At 41.5% G+C, this 8,700-nt stretch overlaps 1 long non-coding RNA gene across 1 annotated transcript; it reads left to right on the top strand.

Moving 5' to 3' along the window:
* Positions 1-343: 343 nt before the first annotated feature.
* LOC136791580 (uncharacterized) lies at positions 344-7,966 on the top strand. Its single transcript, XR_010833840.1, has 4 exons — positions 344-1,739; positions 5,027-5,148; positions 6,156-6,273; positions 7,012-7,966. It is a non-coding gene; the product is annotated as an uncharacterized lncRNA (long non-coding RNA).
* The last annotated feature ends 734 nt before the right edge of the window (positions 7,967-8,700 follow it).

Genomic DNA, 8,700 nt, shown 5'->3' with positions numbered 1-8,700 from the left:
GCTTACCCAGTCAAATAATGTTATTACCAGCAGGCAGGAAATAATGACGTAGAGATAATAGCAAGTCCAAGTCAGACAATTAGCACAAATTTCCTATCACAGGGAACAGTGTGTGCATGTTCAGAGTCTTGTAGTTAACAGCTCTGGATTACACTGAAAGAGACTATTACCTGTTGCATGCAAAATCCTTCCTTTTTTTTCTTCTTAATTCTGAGCTCCAAAACTGGCTAATGAGAAGTAGAAAGAAAGACTCTTACTGTAAAAGCAGAAGTGGTTGGGTACATACGAAGCAGGCTAACCTAGCAGCCACTACAACACTGGGGGCTGCCTGAAATCCCCCTGCACTTACCAAGCCCCAGAGGATTCCTTGTTGTTGCTACCATCCAATTATTCATTATTGTTACTTACTAATTTATCGTAAGTAAGCTTTCTAGGAGAAATAATATCCAAGCTGTTAGATACTGTGCTATTTAAAACATAAAGCTATTTATAAATTTGTCTATAAGAATTTACAAAGAGAAGTCCTGGGGATAATGCAATGGTGTCTTATAATTCTCTTAGAAATAATGCATTTTATATCAAATTAGAGAAGAAAAGATCAAAAGTGTAATCTCTGTAGTAATATTTAGACTCACTAGTTATGAAAATTCTTTTGGAATACTTTTGTATTTTCTCTTGCTTGGTTACAAGGTTTTTCACATCAAAGAAGCATGGGTGTAGCTCGTTGTGAGCCCTGCAGCCTGCTTTCCCAGCTGTAAATACTGAGATTAGTGATTCTGCACATCAGGTGGGTTAATACGGGGGAGGAGAGAGGATGAACAGTTCAATTAATTAAGCCAGGTTGTAGCACATCATCATCATTTTTCAAGGTGTCAAGTGGGGAGATCTCCAGGAGTGATGCAGATTAGCTGGGACCACCTGGGAATTCAGTCTCATTTGCAACCCCAGCACTTCAGAGCACTTGGAAATAACGTTTGTCAAAGTTTAACATTAATCCCACCATAAATATGAAGCATATTTGTAGGAGTGCCCTAAAATACTGTTAATTTCCCTCCCTGTAATATGGAAATAATCCAGTGAAGCCAAGAATTTTTCTGACTTTGTGCAGAGGCTTTTGGGTTTGAGGGCGTGACCCCAGCCAGAAAATTCGGCAGTGGTGCAGCTATTTCAGTGATCACGATGACAGAACTGAAAAGCGGTTTATTCCGAGCTCTCACAGCTTGGGGTGAGAGCATGCCGAGGAGGCAGCGGAAGCCTCTCACCTCCTGCACGCTCACAGAGCTGTGCTTTGGGAAGCTCCGCAGGCTTTCTCATGATGTGAGCTGTGAAGACCCAGCAATATTTCATCCTGGAGCTATATTTGCATATCTGTAGTCTGCAAGTTTGGCACGATTCCCTTTATGAAACCATTTATTCTGCACAGATTGATATTCTTGAATGTCAGGACTATATGCAACCCACCTCCTTTTATCCCAGTCCTGTTGCACGTTATGAGCTTTGCCCTTTATTGCTTTATTTGCTACCAATTCTGCAGCTGTTTCTTGTTTCTCCGTTCAGGTGGCAAACCAAAGTGCTGTGGGCCTGATAAGGTGGTGCTTGCCCACCGGGGAGGAGCCTGGGGCTCCTGTGTGGCGAGGGGGCTCTGGGGAAGGCGCGAGGTGATGAGGAGAGGCTTTGCTGGGTTCTGTGGGGGACCCTGGGGGCTGCTGAAATGAGAGTGGAATGAAGATCTGAAGGAGGTAGGTTTTGTTCTTTATTTAAAATTCATTTTCCCCTGTATTTGTTCATTTTCTGTCTTTAGAGAGTTCCATTGTTATGATTTTCTGTCCTAACAGAAGAGCTTGGAAACTTTTTGATGTCTTTGTAGAAAGTTTTGGCTGTATGCTCCAGCTGGCTGTGAATCCCTTCACAGTGTATCGATATTAATTAACCCAGCGTATAACCCAGGCTGTGAATCCCTTCACAGTGTATCTTTATTAATCGCCCCTCTTTGGGGTGAGGAGGACCAGGGCAGGCCTGCTAACGGGCCTGGTGGGTGACCAGGCTGCCATCAGATGTGGTCCCAGGTCAGCGCGGCAATTGTTTGCTGGGCTGTAACTGAGGAGGGATGCAGCGGCGTTGGGATGAATGAGGTGCTGGGTCTGTGCAATCAGCATACATGGTGGAACAGGAGAAAAGTGAAAAATTTGAAAAGGCAGGACTGCCTTTTTGGTGTGTTGCTGAAAAATCCGTTACAATGATACACAACAGAACAGAAACGTGCAGGTAATTGAGCATGACCTGTTTGCTTTGAGAAAACAGGTATTTTTAAGGTTGATTACATGTTTGTTTTAGAATGATATATTCAGTACTATTGAGGGAAATAGTTGGTGATGACCATTTCAGGTCTCATAGAGAAAGATTTCTGGAACAGTAAATTGTTGCTGAAGGAACAATATAGCTATTATTTCTTGGTTTAACTTCAAGAAACTGTGGTGTTGTGCTTGGTCCTTAGCACTAGAATCTCCTTTTCACACCCCACTCTGCTTTGGTATATAGTTACTCTATGAATATTTTGTAATCTTGCTTTGCAAACAAGGAAGTATTTGTTTAAAGGGAAAAAAAAAATCATATCTTTATGAACTTGCGTTTCACATAGCAAAATGGCTTGAATCTGAGCAATGTGAGGGGGAAAGGCACCATTCTAGAGCTGACTGCTTCCACCACCAGTTACTCATCAGTGAGCACGGTGACTGACTCAGTCTTGGGCTTGGTGTGCTCTCTCATGTAATCAAGTGGTTTTTGCAGGCGGCAGCGTTGTGATTTCTTTCATAAAGTGATAAAACCTAATCATATAACCAGTTCAGTTCTTTCCTCCTTGGGAGAGCTGGAAGGTTATTCCAGAGCTTAATTTTTCTGATTGTTAGAAACTGATTATTTTTTTTTTCAACATTGGTTTTCGGCCAATTTATTTTTTCTTTTTCTAACTTTGTCTTAACTGTTTCCTCTCTCCCTGATTTTATTTACTGGAAAACATCTAGTGAAGTTTCTAGGTTAAATAAGCATATTTGTTTTCATCTTGTCCTCTGTTCCCATTTCTTGATCGTCCAGGCAGTTCTTTGTAGTATACGCTGTAATTCATCTTTCTTGAGCTTGAGCCAAGATGTCCAAAAATTATATGTTATATTGAAAATTAAGTTCTTTGTGTTTCTGTCTATTGAAAAATGATGTGTAATATGACTTTTTTTATTAGCAAAATCCCATTCTAAGTAAAGCATGCTCAGTTTTTCCTTATTTCTAACTGATGAATTCCTGATATTTAACAGAAATTCTTCTTGTTGCTGATTCCTGCTACTAGTCTGGTGGATAAAGGGGCTTGCACTGGGGGTGGGGGGGGAAGACTCGCTGCATTTAACATGGTCCTCTTCAGTAAAATGTATAAGGAAGTCTGAAACAGTGCAGCTCATCGTGGGTTGAGGTCTGGTAAATGTCCTAACATGAGACTGATGAGTAGCAATGATGTAGACTATAAAGAGTTACCATAAAGTAGCTTGTTTGTTTGTCAGAAGACATGAGAGTTGGGCAGACTCTTGTGAACAAGTAAATAAGGGATATCTCACAAACTCATAAACCTTTGAGAAGTTCTTAAATAAATTTGAGCAGCTCAGCTCTGTTGCTGGTGTTATTTGCTCTGTAGACCAACACCAACGATGTGTCTCGCTGACTTTGCAGTAGACCTGCTGATTGTGCGGATTTATCTCCAATATCAGTTTCAGAAAATATCTTCTAATATTTGTCAAACTGAAAAAATACTACCGCTCCAACAAAATTCTTGTCCTGTTAGCAAAATTGAGCTGACAAGCTGTACGAAGCTCAGAAGCTTCTCGCCCTGTAGAGGCCGAGCTGGCTCATTGCTGCCAGCCCTCGGTAGCATCTCCTGGCAAGCAGGACACATTGGCGAGTTGTCCAGGTCGCACCAGGGAGAGGAGCTGTGCTGGAAACAACAAGTTGTGCTTTGTGCACAGGGCCTTTGACAGCTCTCGGCTGACTCCACGTGAGGTCTGTGGGGGATTTTTTGCTCTGGAAGTTTTCTTTGTTTTATAGACAGTATTTCTTGCTCCTTCTGAACTGAGCTGATGCTGGTTGGACAAGCGGTGCTTGTGGATCCCGAGGAAGAGTTTGTATGCTGTTTTCCCAACTCTCTGAACTTCTGTGGCTTTGGGCACTCAGTTGGGTTTTCATATTTGAAGCTGTGTTGGTGACAACTGCTGTTTCAAAGGAGGAGACGAGACCCTAGCAAATGACATAGCCAGTTCCGATGGCAGTTGCCAAGAGTTCAACCAGCTCCCCAGACTCACTGTTCTGGAGCTCTGTGGACATCCTTCCGGGGAACTTTGCAAAAATATTGACAGCAACCAGAAAACTGTCGCCTCTTCTCGTGCCCAGGTGCAGTGCACTTTAGCTCCTTCCAGCTCAGAGCTGCTTATAAGCTGAAGCAATATTGGTTGGAAAGGAGTGGAGAGAAAATGTAGTAACTTGAGTTTACCAGTCCTATGCTTTAAGCTGCTGACTTTAGGGATGGGCCTTTGTCTTTCCCACTGACCAGTTTTCTTTGGTGCCACAAGCACTAATGACCCCACTGGAAAACAATCATGGAGCCCAAGCCAGCTGTAACTCGTCCTTGGGTTGGAGAAGTGAGGGAATGGAGATGAGAGAGCAGGGTATGGAAAAGGAGTGAAAAGAATACCTCACAAAAATAGGGGGGGAAAAAAGGACAACCAAAAACCTTCTAGTGAACAGGGCAGATTTATTTTCCAGAAGTAAAAGAGTCAAGACTTGTTTGAGATATTGGAAAAGCTCTTATGTTTTGTAAACATTTTGTATTTTATTTCATTGAAAACTTGGTAGTCATTGTATGAGCTTAGATTATTATAGGCTCTTTCCCCGTAGCAGTGGAAATCTGTGTATCTTAGACTTGCAGAGGTGTACAGTTGTGTCTTTGTTACATCAACCCTGAGCACTATTTTATCAGATTCTGCTCCTGCAGGATATACTCTTTTGTTGGCATGAAAAAACATTCTGGCCTGTGACTCAGCCTGACCAGCTCTGCTTTACTTCATCTGCAAGAAACTGCATCATCCATGTATTTATTTACTGACACACTGCATGGTAATTTTTGCCCTTTAATATTCTGTTGTCTAATTGCAGTTAATAGGGGTTCTTAATCTTACTAATTACTGTAAATCATGCTCTGCTAGCCATCCTTTCTTTCAGTGGCAATAAGGCTCTTTTCTCCTTGGAAGGTGCATGTAGTTTAATATAATAAAAGTGTCTTGATAATTAAGATTTATTGGTGAGGGCTACAGAGGGCTGTGAGTCTGCATGTGAAAGCGACATACTGGGTTTAAAAAACAACAACAAAGGGGACGGAAAATTCAGGGCCTCTAGAACACTTTAGTGATGCAAATGGCAGTGAGCATAACTTTAGCCACCTTAGTTTAGACATAAAATTAAGCCTAAGACCTTTAATTAAAACTATTAGAAGCCTGCAATGCTGCTGGCATACTGTTTGACAGGTGGAATGTTACCTCTGAGCAATTATCACTTCCAGCACAGTGTTCTGGCATCTCTGCAGTCCTCCTGTGGGTGTCTAAACTTCTAACACTTTTCATACAGAATGCTTTTGATTTCATGGTTAATCTGTTGGCCAGATCATCATATGCTATTAATGTGTATAAATCTGATCAAATCAGGTTCAAAGTTTTATATAAAAACAGGTCTGTGTAAGAGATTAATCCAAGTGTTGATCCACTATAGATTTCTTTTGGTGTTTATAAATTGAATTCGGTCTGCCTGAATATTTTTGTATTTGCTTATAAATGCTGGTGCTAGAACTGGCTCTGAGGTTTCAGCTTAATTCCCATGAGGTAGAAAACATTTGTGTTTAGAGGAAATATTTAACTGGTACACTCTGCAGAATGCAGACTTAGAGCTTAGCCTTAGGAAAAAAGAACAGAAAGAACTGAGAAGTCACCAAAAATAGATTCTTTGAAACTGTGATCGTGGAAGTTAACAAGTAATGGGACTTGTAAGAAGATGACTAATTTATTTTTTTTGATGATTAAAAATCTGTGCACAAAATGTTGGAGCTGTAATTCACTTCATTGATATTCTAGGTTATTGGCTGAGAAATCTCTATAAAATGCTGCGTTCTCACCCTTTATGCTACGAGTGGGCACAAGGGACCTCCCTCGGTGCGTCCTGCCCTGAGCCGCCCCGTTGCAGCGGGAGCAGGTACGTGCAGGAGCTGGCTGCGCAGCCAGGTCAGGCGCCAGCCTCTTGATGTGGTTTTGTTCTGCTCCGTCCCTGTGCTCTCCTCCCGGAGCCTATAAATAGCTGCAGACGACAACCTGCTTTCGCTCCCTCCACGCTGCTCCTACTTGTTAAATAACAGCTGCATGCTGAAACCAACCAAGTAATCATGCAAAGCTGTATTAGGCTCTCCATCTGACATGTCACTTTAGAAGGAAACTTTTAATAATGAATTAACATCTAATTTTCACAGTGTCCTGTCATGTGACTTGCATGTGTAGATGTGCTATTAATTACTTATGGTAGCTGTAAAGGAGATACTGGCAGAGTTCACAGGCTGCTTTCTAAGTGTGCAGCATCATTTAAATGTGTCTAATGGCATTGCTTAGAATACACTTACTCTTGGCAACCTGCTGATACCATGCTTAGAGGCATTTCTCTGTGCTATTTGTGTTCTGCTGTATCTGTGGTTATCAGCTGGCAGCTGAGGCTTTTGCTATAGGATACTGGAGAGTCATACAGCGATAGAAAGTCCTGGATAATCTAAAATAAACCAGCAGACTGAGGGAATAGTGCTCTCCCTGCGGTGAGGAGGAGTGATATAGCATCTGTCTGGAACCTGCTGAAAGCACCTGAGGCAAAATTTCTTACCTGTACGCCTTGTGGATGCATTGCCCTTGGAATTGCCCCATGAGACCATTCTTGTTTCTGCATCTTTAGGAGACCCAAGAGATGTCCCAACAGGCTACTGAAACAATTGGGGGATTCCTAAGGCTACGTGTGGCTTTTTCTGGAGAAATTCCTACCTAGAGCGCTTTGAGTTTACTAGAGAGCATCCCATAGGGCTGCATGGCATGACCTACCTTTGTGTTAAATATTTCATATGTCTAATGTAGCTCTGCAGAGCTTCCATGTTCTCACTGAGCAGTCTAGCCCAGAGCGGTCTGCATGTCAACACGTGGGGACCTGGGTCTGACATGTCCTCAGCGGCATACGTGTGGACAGTATGGCAGTACGTGTGAAAACAATGCTGAAGTACCAGTGTCTCCTCCCATCTCAAAGACAGGCTATCCTTCCTGCAATCTGACTCTCTCCAAGGGGCAAGGGATTACATGCGGGTTTCTAGAGTTCTCCACAAACTCATTTGTTTCTGAAGTGATTGATCCAAATGAAAGGGAGAACAGGGCACCTCACGTGCTCGAATGCTACAGTTATGAGAAATCCAAAACCTAATAAAATCGAAGATATCTTTGAAACTCGTATGAAAATATAGTAAACTGGCAAAAATCAGAGTTGTCTTCTGCATGTTTGAGAAGTAGAAAAAGGCTAAATTTTATTATACGAGCGACTCTTTTCCTTCTTTATGGTGGCTTCACTTCCTTCAGAAAAGAGTCGTGTCTAGCCTGTAACATTGATTTTTGCTGAGTGAACTTATTTTGCTCTTTTTTTCCCCTTTTGGATTTGCTCATTTCTGCATGTCCCTATTCATGTACCCAAATATGTTCTTTAGCCTGGCTTGCTTTTTGCAAATATTTTTGTTCATTGTGTAAATAATCAGAGATATGGCAACTTAACTGATTCCTGTGTGGGAGATGCTCCCCTGCCTAGGGGAGGTAATAAAGATTGACAGGGGCACTGACATTTTGGTTAATTTGTCTTCAGGAGCTTTACTCTTTGTGAGTTCAACCTGCGTTGAACATGATTTCCTTGACTTACAAAGAGACTGGGAGAGGGAGATGTTGATGCAAGAAACATTGGTTCACAGCTGACAGCCCTGTCCCTCCCATGTTGGCTTATTCAAACTACTGAGGAAGATGATTATGAGAATTCTCAAATTCCCTGGTATTTGAAAGGTGGGCTGAATCTTCAGAACACGTATGCAAGAAGAGATGATCTGAGTTACGAAGGGCTACCCCTGTTCAGGAGAGCAGTGTATAAAGCTCAATGACAGACTACTTCTAGCTTGGAATTTAGAGTTGTTTTCTCTTGCCCTGTTCTCATCCTGTCATTATATCTTCAGAAACATTGCTATTGACTTCAGCAGATACTGTCACAGCCCAAATGTCATCTCTTAAACTCGCATTAGTATATGACTACACACCAATTGCTCTTTTACCGATTCTTTGTCATCTCAGTGTCAGAAAAGTGAGCTTCTAACAGACCAAAACCTTTGCTTTTTCATTTTGTATTTCTTTCTACATTTTCAGCTTTTTCTCTTTTTTTTTTTTTTTTTTTTTTTTTACTTTTTCCACACCTTTGAAGGTAAATAAGGTAAAATATTTCAAGGTGAGTTGTTTTGGTGTATTAATTACTTTTAGCATCTTTCTACTTAGGACAAATTTCTCAGTCCTTGAAACTTAAAAAGAAAAGCCTTGAGAGCTTTACAGAATAATCATTTACATCCATGTC

Source organism: Anser cygnoides, chromosome 10 (assembly GCF_040182565.1).
Source record: "Anser cygnoides isolate HZ-2024a breed goose chromosome 10, Taihu_goose_T2T_genome, whole genome shotgun sequence".
Classification (NCBI taxonomy): Eukaryota; Metazoa; Chordata; class Aves; order Anseriformes; family Anatidae; genus Anser; species Anser cygnoides.
Note: the sequence above shows the minus strand (reverse complement) of the source record. Positions and strands in the feature narration are given on the sequence as shown.